The 23,238-nt window shown below is 41.0% G+C and overlaps 1 long non-coding RNA gene across 1 annotated transcript; it reads right to left on the bottom strand.

Moving 5' to 3' along the window:
- Positions 1-2,234: 2,234 nt before the first annotated feature.
- LOC143141871 (uncharacterized) lies at positions 2,235-2,834 on the bottom strand. The gene is made up of 3 exons (XR_012990812.1): positions 2,759-2,834; positions 2,569-2,661; positions 2,235-2,440 (listed from the first exon to the last, which is right to left on the bottom strand). It is a non-coding gene; the product is annotated as an uncharacterized LOC143141871 (long non-coding RNA).
- Between the last annotated feature and the right edge of the window lie 20,404 nt (positions 2,835-23,238).

The following is a 23,238-nucleotide window of genomic DNA, read 5'->3' as shown; positions in this document are numbered from 1 at the left end:
TGGCTTTTTTGACACAACAGAGTCTATGTAAAATTTTCAGTTGACTTAACTAAGAAAGATAAGTTAAATCAAATTTAATTTTATGTCAAGTTAACTCAAAAACGTTATGTCAAGTTAACTCAAAAACGTAAGGCAGCGGGGTAACAAACCTTTTTAAGTTAAAAGGGCATATTATTTTTTACAGTGTAGTTGGGTATAGGACTGGGCTGAATGGATTGGTGAAATACTTTATTTATTTATTTTTTTAATGACCTATATGAACATGGTTTGGCTTTACACTTAGTGCTGGCAAGGCATTGAACTGGGCTGAATGGATTTGGAAAATATATATATATTTTTTTTAATGACCTGTATCAACATGGTTTGGCTTTAAAAAAAAGATGAGACATCTTTTTTTACATTACCTTTACACTTAGTGCTGGCAAGGCATTGAACTGGGCTTCATTCAAGGATTCCAACGGTACCTCATTCATGAAAATCGGACATACGGGTCAAAAGTTACATGCACACACCTTCATATACACAGACAGCCCAGCCCAGCCCATTAGAGCTCTGCCAGGTGGCTTAGAACTCTTCCAGGTGCAAGCTTAAGCAATTAGAGCTGTGATGTCACAATCGAATTAGAATCCTTGAACATTCCGCCATTGATTTCAATGGGGCCCAAAAACGCCGAAAAACGGGAATACCGCGAAAACGACAAGTGCCAGCGACACGAAATCAACAAGCAAGTTACACCGGTTCGGGCCTGAATTTTTGGAGTTCGAACCGCGGCGATAGCTCAAACGGTCTAGGAGCAGTAGTTCGGCCAAAAAGTGGGTGAACGGGAATAATAAATAAAGAAATAAAGAAATAAAGAAAACTTAAGAAGAACAATAGTGGGCTTGCAGGATCAAACCCACTAAAGCCCACAGCATGGCTTTCAGCCATGCTGTGGGCTTGCAGGATCAAACCCACTAATAATAAGAAAACTTAAGAAGAACAATAGTGGGCTTGCAGGATCAAACCCACTAATAAGAAAACTTAAGAAGAACAATAGTGGGCTTGCTGGATCAAACCCACTAATAAGTAAACTTAAGAAGAACAATAGTGGTCTTGCTGGATCAAACCCACTAATAAGAAAACTTAAGAAGAACAATAGTGGGCTTGCTCCGCAAGCCCACAGCATGGCTTTCAGCCATGCTGTGGTCTTGCTGGATCAAACCCACTAATAATAAGTAAACTTAAGAAGAACAATAGTGGGCTTGCTGAATCAAACCCACTAATAAAGTAAACTTAAGAAGAACAATAGTGGGCTTGCTGGATCAAACCCACTAATAAAGTAAACTTAAGAAGAACAATAGTGGGCTTGCTGGATCAAACCCACTAATAAAGAAAACTTAAGAAGAACAATAGTGGGCTTGCTAAATCAAACCCACTAATAATGAATGTAATAATACAAACTGAAATGACTAATGAGTAAATGAATGAATGCTTTTATGTTATTGCATTGGGAAAGAAGTAGGCCTAACTCTGCTAGTGCTAATCTGCTTGTTTTTAGACTCTGTAGGTGGCTAACTATTTCCAATTGTCCTGTTCTGTTTACGATACACCAAAACTGTCACACTTGGATATTGAATCAAGTACGATGAAAAACACGTAGCTTATCAACAAACAAAGAAAAGTGAGATTGCTTTAGGATGATAAGCTTTACTTTTCCAAAAGATGTTGACACATTAAAGAAAATGACATAATATTCATTGTGATCCTTCTTTATAATCTGCCGCTGCTGCTGGTGCTGATGGTGTTTGTGCTGCTGTTGGTGCTGCTCCTGCCACTGACACAGCTGGTACTGCTACTGTTGCTGGTGGTGCCTCAACAAACTGCTGCACATTCTCTGACTAAGGGAAAAGCGCATCGTTGTTAGATATGTATGTACAAATGTCTTTAAACACAATGGTTGCACTTGAAATCATTCATCCTTCTCTTTTTAAGTATTTTCTGTGTTTTTAAGGAATGAAGCAAAACTTCAGCAATCTAGACAGCTTGATACAATTGTACATATATACCTGGAGATTGAAATCTGCATTAAAGGCTGGTAGTGGTGATGCTGCTGCTGGTAGTGATGCTGCTGCTGGTGCCCAGCGTCCTTGCCTCATGGGGGTGGGTTGTGGGGGGGGGGGGGCTGTGCCCGGGCGTCCTTGCCTCATGGGGGAGAGGGGTGGCTGGTGGGGGGGTGAGAAGCGCTGTGCCCCAGCGTCTTTACCTCATGGGGTGGGGTGGGGGTTGAGGGGGGATATGTATGTACAAATCTGTTTTAGTCTGTAAAACACACTGGTATGCAAAAGGTTTTAGACAGGTTCATACAATTGTATATATACCTGGAGATTGTAATACGCATTGTATGAGCGTACCACCTGCCTCAGCTTTTCAGCAGTGAAAGCTTTACGCCCTTCACCTTTTCCTTTAAAAAATGCATCAAAGTGTATCAAAATGACCATAGTGAGGAACAAAGTTAAAGTCAAATCATGTTGCAACAGCTGTGTGCATGCAGTTGAAACAGTAACAGCTGGTTATTCAATATTAACGTACCGTCACTGACTGAGGCAAAGGGCAACTCCTCAGGCCACCAAGGCGGCCTGTGTTGTGGCAGATATTCAGGCCCAGACAAACCTTGACTCAGTGCTGAGATAGAAGGGTGTTAAAGTGTAATCAGATTCAGTAGTCTGCATAATTTTGATCTTTAAATAAGGAAATTGAAAACATAGAATGCCAGTCATACCATGTTCTTTTATCAGACGGCCAATTGCCATCCGGCAATGTGTGCCACTGATATCAGGGTCAACGTATGGCATCTCCCCCCAAAGCATCTGTAAGACAGTATGCTCAGTGTCATTAAAAACAAATGTTAAGGTTCCTTTTCTGAACTTCAAGAAAGGATTGACACAGAAACAAACCTTAACACCACTTTCATTTATACATACCACTTGACACACCCCTATTAGTGTACATGTTCAGCAGCTCAGCCTTCCTGTCATTGGTCCAAAAGGCCTCAAGATACTTTGGCCCTAAATGAACCGTAACCGAAACCCACCCCCCTTAAAATCCATTATCAATTAGGTTTGTGGTGCCATGTCAATATAATTTTTATCAAAACTCAAATCAAGACATTATACAAGTGGTTGCTAGGGTAATTAAGATGGTTGCTAGGGCGTTGCTAGGGTAATTAAGGTGGTTGCTTGGGTGTTGCTAGGGTACATATGGTGGTTGCTATGCAAAATAACAAAGCAGTGGAATTGCTAACGTTTAGCTATTTTTACATTTATAGCCAAAAAACTCACTTATGTTGGTCCGATCAGTATGAAATCAGAATATGTTGAACAACGGGACATCACAAACAAGCCAGGCTCAGTTTGGTGTCGGTGGATTATTCCCGGAAGGAGATAAACGGTTCGAAACGTACAAGGTTTCCCTCTTCTGGCGTGGTAACGCTAGGTGCTAGAGGGATGGGACCAAGACACATGGCACAGCCTTGAGGCCCCTGATAAGTCTTCCAAAGGTGGGATCTCTGAGACACCCACAAAAAGAATTGTGAAGGAAAAACATAAAAAAAGTTGACCACTCCCACTTCAGAGGTGGAGTTGTGGGTGGTAGCATGGAGCTACAAGGCTGAAATTCAAGTCAGACCTTCTGCACATGACCCACATGGAGCATGCAAAGTTTCATCCCTCTAGCTGTAATGCAAAGCAATGTGTCTGCAAAAAATACTTTTTTGGCGATTTAACATTTAGGCATTTTTACATTTTTAGCCAAAAAACACACATATGTTGGTCTGGTCAGTAAATGTATATAGCATTGCTAGGGTACATATGGCGTTTCCTATGCTAAATACCGTGGTTGCTGTCGTGGTTACTATGGTCATATTGTGGTTGTTGCTAGGGTAATTTGAATGGTTGCTATGGTGTTGCTAGGGTAGATATGGTGGTTGCTATGCAAAATAACACGGTTGCTATGGTGGTTGTCAGAGTAAGCATGTTGGTTGCTATGGTGGTTGCTAGCTTGACATTATACAAGTGGTTGCTAGGGTAATTAAGATGGTTGCTAGGGTAATTAAGATGGTTGCTAGGGCGTTGCTAGGGTAATTAAGGTGGTTGCTTGGGTGTTGCTAGGGTACATATGGTGGTTGCTATGCAAAACAACAAAGCAGTAGAATTGCTAACGTTTAGCCATTTTTACATTTTTAGCCAAAAAACTCACTTATGTTGGTCCGATCAGTATGAAATCAGAATATGTTGAACAACGGGACATCACAAACAAGCCAGGCTCAGTTTGGAGTCGGTGGATTATTCCCGGAAGGAGATAAATGGTTCGAAACGTACAAGGTTTCCCTCTTCTGGCGTGGTAACGCTAGGTGCTAGAGGGATGGGACCAAGACACACGGCACCGACTTGAGGCCCCTGACAACTGTTACAAAGGTGGGATCTCTGAGACACCCAAAAAACACACATATGTTGGTCAGGTCAGTAAATATATAGCGTTGCTAGGGTACATATGGCGTTTACTATGTTAAATACCGTGGTTGCTATGGTAGTTACTATGGTCATATTGTGGTGGTTGCTAGGTTGTTGATGGGGTAATTTGAATGGTTGCTATGGTGTTGCTAGGGTAGATATGGTGGTTGCTATGCAAAATAACACGGTTGCTATGTTGGTTGCTATGGTGGTTGCTAGCTTGACATTATACAAGTGGTTGCTAGGGTAATTAAGATGGTTGCTAGGGTAATTAAGATGGTTGCTAGGGCGTTAAAAAGTAGCCAAATAGGGATTTCATCTAACCTCTAACACACACATCAAATAGCTATATCTCTTGAACACATGTGGCACATGTTTGGATGGCAAGGAAGATGCCCATGAAATTTGATGCAATTGCCATGTCCAGAAAGCAAAATATCCTTGTCAGATTTTGATTCCCTATAAACACCTCAGACAGACTTAGTCTTATAACTCCCACCAGCATTTTTTTTTTCTTAAAAAGACCAAAATATCCAACACGTGTAAGAGAACTAAAAGAGAACAAAGGGGGATAACAAAGATAAAATGATAGCCCTCCAAAACTGTAAAAACATTCTTATTCTCTCTTAAAATGGGAGTTTTAGTCAAATAGGGATATTTCGTAACCTGCTAAAAACAATTGCCCATAAATCCTGAGTTCTTTCTTTGTTATGTATCCTATAATTATACTTTTTTATGTTCATTGCCATGAATTCTACCATTATTAGTTGTAAAACCAGTATATGTACATACTGGTTTACCAGACATACCTCCTATTTTATGCCATGCCATCTCATATAACGTTGTATGAGCCTCCACAGCGCCTAATCCCAATTGCCCTAAAACTGTGGTCAGATGATGAACTGTAACCACTAAAAAGCCGCCAGGACAAAAATTCCAGCGGCAAAATTGGGCACACCTGATCAAACACTTCTCCTCTTAAAACTGACAATGCAATGTCATTACAGTATATTAGTAGCCTAGGCTATTGTAAGAAAATAAGTAGGCCTAAGTCAAATAATTAGCCTAGTCTACAAAGAGGATAATAAAACAGATCGAAGTCGGTTTCATAACAAAAAGCGGCCTGACATAGACAAAGAAATGTAGACTGTCAGTCCATAGCATTAATAACATTTACGATTAAGGTTAGAAGTTTATTATATGCCATTAGTCATGCTAATTTGTCATATTTCCCATGCTTACACTGGACTAAGAGTAGGCTAAATAAATGCGACTTACCGGGATGACGGATCAAACGCAATGAAAATTGTTGCACTCAATGACGGCATTCCCGCGCGAATTGTAGCCTACTGTACACAAGACATGTATAATCGATCACATCATTGATTGTATAGGCTCACACTAACGACTTGAAAAGTCAGTCAGTGTAAGGCTACTCATTTATTCTATTCTAGCTAAATTAATCTGATGGACTAAACTTTAATGCAAACGAAAGTTTATAGGCCTATCACACGCTATTCACCTGTTTGATTCATTTTCTACAGGTGTTAATGGAGTAGAATTGGCAGTATTTCAGTTATATTTGTTTTACAATTTGTTTTAAAAGGTGGCAAAGCAGTTTTCTGTGTGACCCCCTTTTGTCAAATTCCATTGATCAAAACAGCGCTCTGAGAGCAACCAACCTTCGTAGGTCTTCGTTTTTGCCGGAAAAGCCCGGAAAAAATCCCCATTGCGCGTAAGATTACACGCTACCTTTCTGCTGGCACAAATCAATTGGGACTAAAAGGCGTGAAATGACACGCGAAAACGCAAAACGGCGTATGAATAACACGCTAAATGACATAAGAAATTGGCGTGTCATTCTACGCCGTTTGGTGAGATCAGGCACCAGTCGGCTCTGACCATGCGCCAAGTTCCAAAGCTGGAAATGACGCATGGACCAACGTCGATTTTTATTGGATATTCTGTAAAAAGAGAGTCGTCCTCCAGTAAGAGGGTGGCGATAATGCACATACATTAGGCTTGTTTGAGATGGACTGAGTCTGACTTGGTCTGGCTTACTACGTAAACGTGATCTTCAGAGGCTAGCCGGGAGGAGCTGAAACAGAGGGCAGCTCATCCCGGACAGACAGGCTACAGTCTGTCTGACGTGACTCGCGGGAGACATCTCGGGAGATATTGCGGAATTTTGTTTGCAATAAATACAGCAGAACTTTCATTCTTACTCATTAAAATGAGCATGATGACTGCCGAAATAAATTCTTATGATGTAGTTTAAATCAACCACTGTTGTCATACAGTTAACAGGCCTGCATTGTAGCATATAAATTCAATATCAAGTGTTTTCCCTATATGTGTGTCTATCTATTTAGCCAACAGCAGAAAATAACAGAATATCCAAACGTTTTCAGTAGGCTAGCCTACCATTGTTGCAGAAATCACGTATAAGAAGGTATCCCTTCGATTTCTGATTATTTTCGCATATTCCAACATAAGGAAGCAGCATGTGACTCCCGTCAAAATCGTCATGAAGAGATTCCTCCCAAATAGGGAGGGAAAGTAATCTCATCGCCATCTAGTGGTTGCGTTCCTAGAGTTTAGCGGAGGGGATGGGATTTTTTTTCAGAAAAAATATATCTCGGTGCATATTGGGATCTTAATTTAATGCCTTCCATATGTTAGGCACTGGGGTCACCTCTATTGCTTCAAGTGGTCATACCTTATTTTTAGGATCAGTTGAATTGTTTTGAGTTTTTGTCGTAACATGGTGATAACAAACTACAGTTGCATGTGACGTCACAGGTTTGGGCGCTTAATCTCTAACTGATCAATACGGCAATTTGCTTAACTGGCTTACATATTTTTGTAATAACGGAAGGTGATGTAAACCGCGTGGTAATAACCTTTATGTCTGGATAACTGGTGTTGTGCTTCTACTCACATGAAGAGCTGGCAGTAAGTGTTAAGTGGCAATGCTAACCAGGCTAATAAACAAACCATGCTACATGAGTAACGTCGAAGGGTAAAGTCACGTGGCTTTTTTGTAGTTCGTTTATGAAACAAAAGGAGCAATTTCGATTTTTTTAAATAAGGCAAAATAGGGTCTGACATTTTCACAGTTAGAAGATTATTACTGTATAGACACTGAAAAATATTTTTGGTGGATAACATCGCTGATTTGGCTTCACAGTATTTTTTTAAAAATAGGTCTATGGGATTTAACATTGGAGCTGCTCTTCGATAGGAACGCAACCACTTGGGGCGCTGGTTTTCACTTTCCCTCCCTATGGCCCCATCACGTCTTTGAACTGACGTCATGAGGGCGTGTTTCAGCTCGTGCAGCCCGTGGAAGGCAACTGCACAGGGGCGTAGATTTGCGTGGGGACCGAAGGACGTGTCCACACCCATGTCAAATTACGACTGAAATGTCCCCACCAATATTCAGGTTAAAATGGGGGGAAAAGCGCTCACATGCGCTACACAAAGAGTTGAATCATTTCTCACTTCAGTGCTGCGGATCATCTCGAACAGATCTTGTAATGTGCAGTAGCCTATAAGGGTAAATCGCGCTGATTTGAAGTTACCAATAATAACTACCAGTGAGCCGCAGTCTCCTGCGCAGCATGGCGCAGCACTTCAGCTTCACTTCACTACAAGGCATATGAAGTGCGTCCAAATTCACCCATTCTTCTCTGTTGAACTCCTCGAGTAGGCTACATCACACATGTGTCACATGAAAGAGCCTTTTCTCAGCTTTTAAACGGTGCTATAGCCACTATTTGCTGTCATAAACAGTTCGCGAGAAAAATAACTTCAAGAGATTTAATAATTATTCTCTGCGCCCATCTCCACATCCATTCGTCTCGGTGGAATATCGTAGGCCTACACACTCTTCACGCAACACATGACAAACCATATCAGATATTAAAATGTATTCTATTTTATTCTATTCTATTAAATGAAACAAATATACTCATCCAAGACATTTTCCCCCACAATACCTCATACTATCTATGGCCATCTATTTTTGTAGCTGTTAAAATAATTTGACCTGCTTTTTTGTCTAGCCTATTTGTTTATTATAGTGCATGAAAATGCACTATACTGTTCTTCCAAATCTTTTTATTACAGTGCATGAAAATGCACTGTACTGTTCTTCCAAGGCTTTTTAGAGTGCATGAAAATGCACTCTACTGTTCTTCCTAGGCTTCTTCTTCTTATTATTATAGTGCATGAAAATGCACTATACTGTTCTTCCAAGTCTTCTTATTACAGTGCATGAAAATGCACTGTTTTGTTCTTCCAAGTCATCTTCTTATTATTATTATAGTGCATGAAAATGCACTATACTGTTATTCCAAAAGTCTTCTTATTACAGTGCATGAAAATGCACTGTACTGTTCTTCCTAGGCTTCTTCTTATTACAGTGCATGAAAATGCACTGTACTGTTCTTCCTAGGCTTCTTATTCTTATGATTCTTCTTATTACAGTGCATGAAAATGCACTGTACTGTTATTCCAAGGCATTTTATTACAGTGCATGAAAATGCACTGTACTGTTATTCCAAGGCATTTTATTGGGGGCCAAGCAGCGAAGCTGCGAAGGCACCCATTGTGTTTGTTTGTTTTCTTATTAGGGCCCGAGCACCGAAGGGCGCAAGGCCCTATTGTTTTTGTAAGGATTATTATTATTATTATTAGGGCCCGAGCACCGAAGGGCGCAAGGCCCTATTGTTTTTGTAAGGATTATTATTATTATTAGGGCCCGAGCACCGAAGGGCGCAAGGCCCTATTGTGTTTGTAAGGATTATTATTAGGGCCCGAGCACCGAAGGGCGCAAGGCCCTATTGTGTTTGTAAGGATTATTATTAGGGCCCGAGCACCGAAGGGCGCAAGGCCCTATTGTTTTTGTAAGGATTATTATTATTTATTATTATTATTATTAGGGCCCGAGCACCGAAGGGTGCAAGGCCCTATTGTTTTTGTAAGGATTATTATTATTATTATTAGGGCCCGAGCACCGAAGGGCGCAAGGCCCTATTGTTTTTGTAAGGATTATTATTATTATTAGGGCCCGAGCACCGAAGGGCGCAAGGCCCTATTGTGTTTGTAAGGATTATTATTAGGGCCCGAGCACCGAAGGGCGCAAGGCCCTATTGTGTTTGTAAGGATTATTATTAGGGCCCGAGCACCGAAGGGCGCAAGGCCCTATTGTTTTTGTAAGGATTATTATTATTTATTATTATTATTATTAGGGCCCGAGCACCGAAGGGTGCAAGGCCCTATTGTTTTTGTAAGGATTATTATTATTATTAGGGCCCGAGCACCCGAAGGGCGCAAGGCCCTATTGTTTTTGTAAGGATTATTATTAGGGCCCGAGCACCGAAGGGCGCAAGGCCCTATTGTTTTTGTAAGGATTATTATTATTATTATTATTAGGGCCCGAGCACCGAAGGGCGCAAGGCCCTATTGTTTTTGTAAGGATTATTATTATTAGGGCCCGAGCACCGAAGGGCGCAAGGCCCTATTGTTTTTGTAAGGATTATTATTAGGGCCCGAGCACCGAAGGGCGCAAGGCCCTATTGTTTTTGTAAGGATTATTATTATTATTATTATATTAACTTTGTCTCAGAGCGTTTTCCTTTTTTGAGGTGGTTAACATGGTCGAAAACGCTTGAAATTTGGCACACATATCAGGTGTCACGCAAAGCAGTTAGGTACAAGAGCTTGGCCCTGGGCGTGGCCCAGGGACTCAGTAGCGCCCCCTTAGGTGATTGAGGCAGTGGTTGGCACATACTTTCAGCTAGACGCATCAAATTCGGTAGGTATGTGTATCTCCCCAAGATGAACAACTTTCGTATGTACAATGCATTAGCCACGCCCAACAGGAAGTGAGGTATTTGGGATTTTGTGCGGACTAAAGTGTGATGAATTGTGATGCCAGAAGACGTTCTTCCCATCGGTGAAAACGCATGAAATTTGGCACACACGTCAAGAGGTACCATGAATACACAGGGGAAAAGCCTTGGCACTGGGCTTGGCCCAGGAACTCCATAGCGCCCCCTTATGTCACTGTGACTTGTGGTTGGAATATAGTTTTAGATACACACACCAAATTTGGTGGGTGTGTGTAACTCCCAAAAACAATCAACTTTTGTATTATCATGCCATTAGCCACGCCCACAGGAAGTGAGGTAATTGGGATTTTGTGCATTGTGGACATGATCAATTTTAATGTACTCCTCCTAGACGATTGATCCGATTCATGTGAAAGTTGGTATACATGATGCCAATATGCTTCTGATTCTAAATTGTGAAGCTTTTTTTGATATGTTGTAATTTGATGAAATGGCGAAACTATGAATTTTAATACCCTTCCACGTTAACAATAAATGTGTCTTAATTCACCATGCATGGCTTGAAATGTTTTAAATTTCACAGGTCTTTGAATACCATGGTAGTGATGATATTCACATGCCCATAATGTATATTTGGCATAGCGCCACCACCTGGCAACAGAAAGAATGGCAATTACATTGATGTTACATGATCAATTTTAACATACTCCTCCTAGACAGTTTGTCAGATTCATTTGAAATTTGGCTAACATTATGCCAAGATGTTGCTGATGTTAAATTGCGAAGGGATTTTTGATATGTTGTAATATATTTGATATGATTTTAATATCTCACCACATAAACAGGAAATGTGTCATAAATCACAGTGCATTGAATGAATGGTCTGAAACTTCTCAGGTTAATAGATATCATGATTATGATGATATCCAGACACCCAATGGGCCTGCCTGGCATAGCGCCACCACCTGGCCAAGCAGGAAATGTGCCAGAAATGGACAATGCCTTAAGTGATTGATCTGAAACTTTATAAAATATTGGATATCATTATTGTGATGATATTCACGTGCGTAATTCACAGGCCTAGCATAGCGCCACCTTCTGGCCAAGCAGGAAATGTGCCAGAAATGCTCTATGCTTTGAATAAATGGTCTGAAACTTCTCAGGTTAATAGATATTATGATTATGATGATATCCAGACACCCAATGGGCCTGCCTGGCATAGTGCCACCAGCTGGTCAAGCAGGAAATTTGCCAGAAATGGACAATGCCTTAAGTGATTGATCTGAAAGTTTACACAAATTTTGGATATCATTATTGTGATGATATTCACATGTCTAATTTCCATGTCTAACATAGCACCACCATCTGGCCATCCAAAAAGTGTATCAGAAATGTTCTTTGCTTCAAATGAATGGTCTGAAATTTCTCAGGTTAATATATATTATGATTATGATGACACCCAATGGGCCTGCCTTGCATTGCGCCCCCACCTGGCCAAGCAAGTACATGTGGCAGAAAATAAAATACAAAAACAAATAGCACACGCATCAAATATGTACATTTCACAAAAGCACCACGTCGGTGCTTTGTTGGGTTTCGACATGTAACGGGTTGCGGCCCGCAGGTGCTCGGGCCCGCCATTGCCGCTTGCGGCTATATTTAGGGCCCGAGCACCGAAGGGCGCAAGGCCCTATTGTTTTTGTAAGGATTATTATTATTCATTATTGTTATTCTACTTTTTTGCTTTCCTGTTTTTGAGGTGGTTAACATGGTCGGAAACGCTTGAAATTTGGCACACACGTCAGGTGTCACGCATCGCAGTTAGGTACAAGAGCTTGACCCCGGGCGTGGCCCAGGGACTCGCTAGCGCCCCCTTAGGTGACTGATCCCGTGGTTGGCAAATATTTAGAGGTGGTTAACATAATCGAAAAGTCTTGAAATTTGGCACACACATCAGGTGTCACACAAAGCAGCTAGGTAAAAAAGCTTGACCCCGGGTATGGCCCATAGACTCGCTGGCGCCCCCTTACGCCCCCTTAGATGACAGATCCCGTGGTGGGCATATACTTTCAGTTACAAACACCAAATTTGGTAAGTGTGTGTATCTCCCCAAGATGAACAACTTTCGTATGTACAATGCATTAGCCACGCCCACAGGAAGTGAGGTAATTGAGAATTTGTGCGTTGTGGACATGATCAATTTTAACATACTCCTCCTAGACGGTTGATCCGATTCATGTCAAAGTTGGTATACATGACGCCGAGATGTTCCTGATTCTAAATTGTGAAGCCTTTTTTTGATATGTTGTAATTTGACAAAATTGCGAAATTGTTAATTTTAATACCGTTCCACACAAACAATAAATGTGTCATAATTAACCATGCATGGCTTGAAATGTTTTAAATTTCACAGGTCATTAAAGACCATGTTAATGATAATATTCACATGCCCATAATGCATGTTTGGCATAGCGCCACCAACTGGCAACAGAAAGAATGGCAATTATGCTGATTTCACATGATCAATTTGAACATACTCCTCCTAGACGGTTTGTCAGATTCATTTGAAATTTGGCAAACATTATGCCAAGATGTCACTGATGTTAAATTGTGAAGGGATTTTTGATATGTTATATATTTGATATGATTTTAATATCTCACCACATAAAGAGGAAATGTGTCATAAATCACAGTTCATTGAATGAATGGTCTGAAACTTCTGAGGTTAATAGATATCATGTTTATGATGATATTCAGACACCCAATGGACCTGCCTGGCATAGCGCCACCACCTGGCCAAGCAGGAAATGTGCCAGAAATGGACAATGCCTTAAGTGATTGATCTGAAACTTTATAAAATATCAGATATCATTATTGTGATGATATTCACATTCGTAATTCACAGGCCTAGCATAGCGCCACCATCTGGCCAAGCAGGAAATGTGCCAGAAATGCTCTATGCTTTGAATAAATGGTCTGAAACTTCTCATGTTAATAAATATTATAATTATGATGATATCCAGACACCCAATAGGCCTGCCTGGCATAGCGCCACCACCTGGTCAAGCAGGAAATATGCCAGAAAATGGACAATGCCTTAAGTGATTGATCTGAAAGTTTACAAACATTTTGGATATCATTATTGTGATGATATTCACATGTTTCATTTTGATGCCTAACATACGCCCCCACCTGGCCAAGCGAGTAAATGTGGCAAAAAATAATATACAAAAACAACTAGCACACGCATTAAATATGTACATTTCACAAACGCACCACGTCGGTGCTTTGTTGGATTCCGACATGTCATGGGTTACGGCCCGCAGGTGCTCGGGCCCGCCATTGCCGCTTGCGGCTATATTTAGGGCCCGAGCACCGACGGTGCGCGAGGCCGGGACGGCCTTGCGCACCGAGAGGTGCGAAGCCCTATTGTTTTTGAAAGGATTATTAGGGCCCGAGCACCGAAGGGCGCAAGGCCCTATTGTTTTTGTAAGGATTATTATTATTATTATTATTATTAGGGCCCGAGCACCGAAGGGCGCAAGGCCCTATTGTTTTTGTAAGGATTATTAGGGCCCGAGCACCGAAGGGCGCAAGGCCCTATTGTTTTTGTAAGGATTATTATTATTATTATTATTCATTATTCTACTTTTTTGCTTTCCTGTTTTTGAAGTGGTTAACATTGCCAAAAATTCTTGAAATGTGGCACACATGTCAAGTGTCACGCATCGCAGTTATGTACAAGAGTTTGACTCCGGGCGTGGCCCAGGGTCTCGCTAGCGCCCCCTTAGGTGACTGATCTCGTGGTTGGCATATATTTTGAGGTGGTTAACATGAACGAAAAGTCTTGAAATTTGACACACACATCAGGTGTCACACAAAGCAGCTAGGTACAAAAGCTTGGCCCCGGGCATGGCCCAGGGACTCGCTAGCGCCCCCTTACGCCTCCTTAGGTGACTGATCCCGTGGTTGGCATATAATTTCAGCTACACACACCAAATTTGGTAGGTGTCTGTATCTCTCCAAGATGAACAACTTTCCTATGTACAATGCATTAGCCACGCCCAACAGGAAGTGAGATATTTGGGATTTTGTGCAGACTAATGTGATGAAATATGTGCTGAATTGTGATCCCAAAAGAGGTGCTTCCCATGGGTGAAAACGCATGAAATTTGGCACACACATCAAGTGATACAGTGAATAGACAGGGATAAAAGCTTGGCGCCGGGCGTTGGCCAGGAACTCCATAGCGCCCCCTTATGTCACTGTGACTTGTGGTTGCAATATAGTTTTATATACACACACCAAATTTGGTGGGTGTATGTAACTCCCAAAACCAAACAACTTTTGTATTAACATGTCATTAGCCACGCCCACAGGAAGTGAGGTAATTGAGATTTTGTGCGTTGTGGACATGATCAATATTAACATACTCCTCCTAGACGGTTGATCCGATTCATGTCAAAGTTGGTATACATGACGCCGAGATGTTCCTGATTATAAATTGTGAAGCCTTTTTTTGATATGTTGTAATTTGACGAAATGGCGAAATTATAAATTTTAATACCCTTCCACATGAACAATAAATGTGTCATAATTCACCATGCATGGCTTGAAATGTTTTAAATTTCACAGGTCATTAAAGACCATGTTAATGATAATATTCACATGCCCATAATGCATGTTTGGCATAGCGCCACCACCTGGCAACAGAAAGAATGACAATTATACTGATTTCACATGATCAATTTGAACATACTCCTCCTAGACGGTTTGTCAGATTCATTTGAAATTTGGCAAACATTACGCCAAGATGTCGCTGATGTTAAATTGTGAAGGGATTTTTGAATGTTGTAATGTATTTGATATGATTTTAATATCTCACCACATAAACAGGAAATGTGTCATAAATCACAGTGCATTGAATGAATGGTCTGAAACTTCTCAGGTTAATAGATATCATGATTATGATGATATCCAGACACCCAATGGGCCTGCCTGGCATAGCGCCACCACCTGGCCAAGCAGGAAATGTGCCAAAAATGGACAATGCCTTAAGTGATTGATCTGAAACTTTATAAAATATTGGATATTATTATTGTAATGATATTCACATGCGTAATTCACAGGCCTAGCATAGCGCCACCTTCTGGCCAAGCAGGAAATGTGCCAGAAATGCTCTATGCTTTGAATAAATGGTCTGAAACTTCTCAGGTTAGTAGATATTATGATTATGATGATATCCAGACACCCAATGGGCCTGCCTGGCATAGCGCCACCACCTGGTCAAGCAGGAAATGTGCCAGGAATGGACAATGCCTTAAGTGATTGATCTGAAAGTTTACAGACATTTTGGATATCATTATTGTGATGATATTCACATGTGTAATTTCCATGCCTAACATAGCGCCACCATCTGGCCATCCAAAAAGTGTATCAGAAATGTTCTTTGCTTAAAATGAATGGTCTGAAATTTCTCAGGTTAATATATATTATGATTATGATGACAACCAATGGGCCTGCCTTGCATTGCGCCCCCACCTGGCCAAGCAAGTACATGTGGCAGAAAATAAAGTACAAAAACAAATAGCACACGTATCAAATATGTACATTTCACAAATGCACCACGTCGGTGCTTTGTTGGATTCCGACATGTAACGGGTTGCGGCCCGCAGGTGCTCGGGCCCGCCATTGCCGCTTGCGGCTATATTTATTATTATTTTTCTATATTATTATTGTTATTCTACTTTTTCGCTTTCCTGTTTTTGAGGTGGTTAACATGGTCGAAAACTCTTGAAATTTGGCACACACGTCAGGTGTCACGCATCGCAGTTAGGTACAAGAGCTTGACCCCGGGCGTGGCCCAGGGACTCGCTAGCGCCCCCTAAGGTGACTGATCCTGTGGTTGGCAAATATTTTGAGGTGGTCAACATAATCGAAAAGTCTTGAAATTTGGCACACACATCAGGTGTCACACAAAGCAGCTAGGTAAAAAAACTTGGCCCCGGGTATGGCCCAGAGACTCGCTAGCGCCCCCTTACGCCCCCTTAGATGACTGATCCCGTGGTGGGCATATACTTTCAGCTACACACACCAAATTTGGTAGGTGTCTGTATCTCCCACAAGATGAACGACTTTCGTATGTACAATGCATTAGCCACGCCCAACAGGAAGTGAGGTATTTGGGATTTTGTGCAGACTAATATGTGATGAAATATGTGATGAATCATGATGCCAAAAGAGGTGCTTCTCATGGGCGAAAACGCATGAAATTTGGCACACACATCAAGTGATACAGTGAATAGAAAGGGATAAAAGCTTGGCACCGGGCGTTGCCCAGGAACTCCATAGCGCCCCCTTATGTCACTGTGACTTGTGGTTGGCATATAGTTTTAGATACACACACCAAATTTGGTGGGTGTATGTAACTCCTAAAACCAAACAACTTTTGTATTAACATGTCATTAGCCACGCCCACAGGAAGTGAGGTAATTGAGATTTTGTGCGTTGTGGACATGATCGATCAATTTGAACATACTCCTCCTAGACGGTTGATCCGATTCATGTCAAAGTTGGTATACATGACGCTGAGATGTTCCTGATTATAAATTGTGAAGCCTTTTTTTGATATGTTGTAATTTGACGAAATGGCGAAATTATTAATTTTAATACCCTTCCACATGAACAATAAATGTGTCATAATTCACCATGCATGGCTTGAAATGTTTTACATTTCACAGGTCATAAAAGACCATGTTAATGATAATATTCACATGCCCATAATGCATGTTTGGCATAGCGCCACCACCTGGCAACAGAAAGAATGACAATTATACTGATTTCACATGATCAATTTGAACATACTCCTCCTAGACGGTTTGTCAGATTCATTTGAAATTTGGCAAACATTATGCCAAGATGTCGCTGATGTTAAATTGTGAAGGGATTTTTGAATGTTGTAATATATTTTATATAATTTTAATATCTCACCACATAAAGAGGAAATGTGTCATAAATTTCAGTTCATTGAATGAATGGTCTGAAACTTCTGAGGTTAATAGATATCATGTTTATGATGATATTCAGACACCCAATGGACCTGCCTGGCATAGCGCCACCACCTGGCCAAGCAGGAAATGTGCCAGAAATGGACAATGCCTTAAGTGATTGATCTGAAACTTTATAAAATATCAGATATCATTATTGTGATGATATTCACATTCGTAATTCACAGGCCTAGCATAGCGCCACCATCTGGCCAAGCAGGAAATGTGCCAGAAATGCTCTATGCTTTGAATAAATGGTCTGAAACTTCTCATGTTAATAAATATTATAATTATGATGATATCCAGACACCCAATGGGCCTGCCTGGCATAGCGCCACCACCTGGCCAAGGGGGAAATGTGCCAGAAATGGACAATGCCTTAACTGTTTGATGTCAAACTTGATAAAATATTGGATATCAATATTCTGATGATGTTCACTTGTGTAATTCCCATGCCTAGCATTGCGCCACCATCTGGACAAGCAGGAAGTGTGTCAGAAATGTTCTATGCTTTGAATGAATGGTTTGAAACTTCTCAGGTTAATAAATAATATGATTATGATGACATCCAGACACCCAATGGGCCTGCCTGGCATAGCGCCCCCACCTGGCCAAGCAAGAAAATGTGCCAGAAAATAACATGCAACTACAAATAGCACACACATCAAATATGTACATTACACAAACGCACCGTGTCAGTGCTTTGTTGGATTCCGAAATGTCACAGGTTGCGGACCGGAGGTGCTCGGGCCCGCCATTGCCGCTTGCGGCAATATTTATTATTAGGGCCCGAGCACCGAAGGGCGCAAGGCCCTATTGGTTTTGTAAGGATTATTATTATTATTATTATTATATTAACTTTGTCTCAGAGCGTTTTCCTTTTTTGAGGTGGTTAACATGGTCGAAAACGCTTGAAATTTGGCACACATATCAGGTGTCACGCAAAGCAGTTAGGTACAAGAGCTTGGCCCTGGGCGTGGCCCAGGGACTCAGTAGCGCCCCCTTAGGTGATTGAGGCAGTGGTTGGCACATACTTTTAGCTAGACGCATCAAATTCGGTAGGTGTGTGTATCTCCCCAAGATGAACAACTTTCGTATGTACAATGCATTAGCCACGCCCAACAGGAAGTGAGGTAATTGGGATTTTGTGCATTGTGGACATGATCAATTTTAACGTACTCCTCCTAGACGATTGATCCGATTCATGTGAAAGTTGGTATACATGATGCCAATATGCTTCTGATTCTGAATTGTGAAGCTTTTTTTGATATGTTGTAATTTGACGAAATGGCGAAACTATGAATTTTAATACCCTTCAACGTTAACAATAAATGTGTCTTAATTCACCATGCATGGCTTGAAATGTTTTAAATTTCACAGGTCTTTGAATACCATGGTAGTGATGATATTCACATGCCCATAATGTATATTTGGCATAGCGCCACCACCTGGCAACAGAAAGAATGGCAATTACATTGATGTTACATGATCAATTTTAACATACTCCTCCTAGACGGTTTGTCGGATTCATGTGAAATTTGGCTAACATTATGCCAAGATGTTGCTGATGTTAAATTGCGAAGGGATTTTTGATATGTTGTAATATGTCATGATTTTAATATCTCACCATATAAACTGGAAATGTGTCATATAATCACAGTGCATTGAATGAATGGTCTGAAACTTCTCAGGTTAATAGATATTATGATTATGATGATATCCAGACACCCAATGGGCCTGCCGGACATAGCGCCACCACCTGGCCAAGTAGGAAATGTGCCAGAAATGGACAATGCCTTACGTGATTGATCTGAAACTTTATAAAATATTGGATATCATTATTGTGATGATATTCACACATATAATTCACATGCCTAGCATAGCGCCACCATCTGGCCAAACGGGAAATATGCCAGAAATGCTCTATGCTTTGAATGAATGGTCTGAAACTTCTCAGGTTAATAGATATTATAATTATGATGATATCCAGACACCCTATGGGCCTGCCTGGCATAGCGCCACCACCTGGCCAAGCAGGAAAATGTGCCAGAAATTGGTAATGCCTTTATTGGTTGATCTGAAACTTTACAAAATATTGGATATCATTATTGTGATGATATTCACATGTGTAATTCACATGCCTAATATAGCGCCACCATCTGGCCAAAAAGTGTATCAAAAATGTTCTTTGCTTAAAATGAATAATCTGAAATTTCTCAGGTTAATATATATTATGATTATGATGACACACAATGGGCCTGCCTTGCATATTGTCCCACCTGGCCAAGCAAGTAAATGTGCCAGAAAATAACATGCAAAAACAAATAACACACACATCAAATATGTACATTTTACAAATGCACCACGTCGGTGCTTTGTTGGATTCTGAAATGTCACGGGTTGCGGCCCGCAGGTGCTCGGGCCCGCCATTGCCGCTTGCGGCTATATTTAGGGCCCGAGCACCGAAGGGCGCAAGGCCCTATTGTTTTTGTAAGGATTATTATTATTAGGGCCCGAGCACCGACGGTGCGCGAGGCCGGGACGGCCTTGCGCACCGAGAGGTGCCCTATTGTTTTTGAAAGGATTATTATTATTATTATTATTATTATTTGTTCACCTTTTTGCTATTTTTGAGGTGGTTAGCATGGATGAAAAGTCTTGGAATTTGGCACACACATCTGGTATCACAATGGCTACACAGGCATAAAAGCTTGGCCCCGGGCGTGGCCCAGGGACTCAGTAGCGCCCCCTTAGGTGATTGATCCAGTGGTTGGCACATACTTTCAGCTAGACACACCAAATTTTGTAGGTGTGTGTATCTCCCCAAGATGAACAACTTTTGTATGTACAATGCATTAGCCACGCCCAACAGGAAGTGAGGTATTTGGGATTTTGTGCGGACTAAAATGTGATGAATTGTGATGCCAAAAGAGGTGCTTCCCATCGCTGAAAACGCATGAAATTTGGCACACACGTCAAGAGGTACCGTGAATACACAGGGGAAAAGCCTTGGCACCGGGCGTTGCCCAGGAACTCCATAGCGCCCCCTTATGTCACTGTGACTTGTGGTTGGCATATAGTTTTAGATACACACACCAAATTTGGTGGGTGTATGTAACTCCCAAAAACAATCAACTTTTGTATTAACATGCCATTAGCCACGCCCACAGGAAGTGAGGTAATTGAGATTTTGTGCGTTGTGGACATGATCAATTTTAACGTACTCCTCCTAGACGGTTGATCTGATTCATGTCAAAGTTGGTATACATGACGCTGAGATGTTCCTGATTATAAATTGTGAAGCTTTTTTTTGATATGTTGTAATTTGACGCAATGGCGAAATTATTAATTTTAATACCCTTCCACATAAACAATAAATGTGTCATATTTCACCATGCATGGCTTGAAATGTTTTACATTTCACAGGTCTTTGAATACCATGGGAGTGATGATATTCACATGCCCATAATGCATATTTTGCATAGCGCCACCACCTGGCAACAGAAAGAATGGCAATTACACTGATGTCACATGGTCAATTTTAACATACTCCTCCTAGACAATTTGTCAGATTCATATGAAATTTGGCAAATATGATGCCAAGATGTTGCTGATGTTAAATTGCGAACGGATTTTTGATATGTTGTAATATGTAATGATTTTAATATCTCACCCTATAAACAGGAAATGTGTCATAAAGTCACAGTGCATTGAATGAATGGTCTGAAACTTCTCAGGTTAATAGATATTATGATTATCATGATATTCTGACACCCAATGGGCCTGCTTGGCATAGCGCCACCACCTGGCCAAGCAGGAAATGTGCCAGAAATGGACAATGCCTTAAGTGATTGATCTGAAACTTTATAAAATATTGGATATCATTATTGTGATGATATTCACACATATAATTCACATGCCTAGCATAGCGCCACCATCTGGACAAACAGGAAATATGCCATAAATGCTTTATGCTTTGAATGAATGGTCTGAAACTTCTCAGGTTAATAGATATTATAATTATGATGATATCCAGAGACCCTATGGGCCTGCCTGGCATAGCGCCACCACCAGGTCAAGTAGGAAATGTGCCAGAAATGGACAATGCCTTAAGTGATCGATCTGAATATTTACAAACATTTTGAATATCTTTATTGTGATGATAATCACAGTTAAGCAAATGTAATTTTCATGCCTAACATAGCGCCACCATCTGGCCAACCAAAAAGTGCATCAGAAATGTTCTTTGCTTAAAGTGAATAGTCTGAAATTTCTCAGGTTAATATATGTTATGATTATGATGACACCCAATGGGCCTGCCTTGCGTTGCGCCCCCACCTGGCCAAGCAAGTACATGTCCCAGAAAATTAAATACAAAAACAAATAGCACACGCATCAAATATGTACATTTCACACACGCACCGCGTCGGTGCTATGTTGGATTCCGAAATGTCACGGGTTGCTGACCGGAGGTGCTCGGGCCCGCCATTGCCGCTTGCGGCTATATTTATTATTATATTAACTTTGTCTCAGAGCGTTTTCCTTTTTTGAGGTGGTTAACATGGTCGAAAACGCTTGAAATTTGGCACACATATCAGGTGTCACGCAAAGCAGTTAGGTACAAGAGCTTGGCCCTGGGCGTGGCCCAGGGACTCAGTAGCGCCCCCTTAGGTGATTGAGGCAGTGGTTGGCACATACTTTCAGCTAGACGCATCAAATTCGGTAGGTATGTGTATCTCCCCAAGATGAACAACTTTCGTATGTACAATGCATTAGCCACGCCCAACAGGAAGTGAGGTATTTGGGATTTTGTGCGGACTAAAATGTGATGAATTGTGATGCCAGAAGACGTTCTTCCCATCGGTGAAAACGCATGAAATTTGGCACACACGTCAAGAGGTACCATGAATACACAGGGGAAAAGCCTTGGCACTGGGCTTGGCCCAGGAACTCCATAGCGCCCCCTTATGTCACTGTGACTTGTGGTTGGAATATAGTTTTAGATACACACACCAAATTTGGTGGGTGTGTGTAACTCCCAAAAACAATCAACTTTTGTATTAACATGCCATTAGCCACGCCCACAGGAAGTGAGGTAATTGGGATTTTGTGCATTGTGGACATGATCAATTTTAATGTACTCCTCCTAGACGATTGATCCGATTCATGTGAAAGTTGGTATACATGATGCCAATATGCTTCTGATTCTAAATTGTGAAGCTTTTTTTGATATGTTGTAATTTGACGAAATGGCGAAACTATGAATTTTAATACCCTTCCACGTTAACAATAAATGTGTCTTAATTCACCATGCATGGCTTGAAATGTTTTAAATTTCACAGGTCTTTGAATACCATGGTAGTGATGATATTCACATGCCCATTAGGTATATTTGGCATAGCGCCACCACCTGGCAACAGAAAGAATGGCAATTACATTGATGTTACATGATCAATTTTAACATACTCCTCCTAGACGGTTTGCCGGATTCATGTGAAATTTGGCTAACATTATGCCAAGATGTTGCTGATGTTAAATTGCGAAGGGATTTTTGATATGTTGTAATATGTCATGATTTTAATATCTCACCATATAAACTGGAAATGTGTCATATAATCACAGTGCATTGAATGAATGGTCTGAAACTTCTCAGGTTAATAGATATTATGATTATGATGATATCCAGACACCCAATGGGCCTTCCTGACATAGCGCCACCCCCTGGCCAAGTAGGAAATGTGCCAGAAATGGACAATGCCTTAAGTGATTGATCTGAAACTTTATAAAATATTGGATATCATTATTGTGATGATATTCACACATATAATTCACATGCCTAGCATAGCG

Source organism: Alosa pseudoharengus, unplaced genomic scaffold (assembly GCF_046254945.1).
Source record: "Alosa pseudoharengus isolate Yale_2024_CS ecotype anadromous, Long Island Sound unplaced genomic scaffold, YU_APseudo_1.1 YU_APseudo_1.1_scf_24, whole genome shotgun sequence".
Lineage (NCBI taxonomy): Eukaryota > Metazoa > Chordata > Actinopteri > Clupeiformes > Clupeidae > Alosa > Alosa pseudoharengus.
The sequence above is the reverse complement of the archived record's forward strand: the minus strand, read 5'-3'. Positions and strand labels throughout refer to the sequence as shown.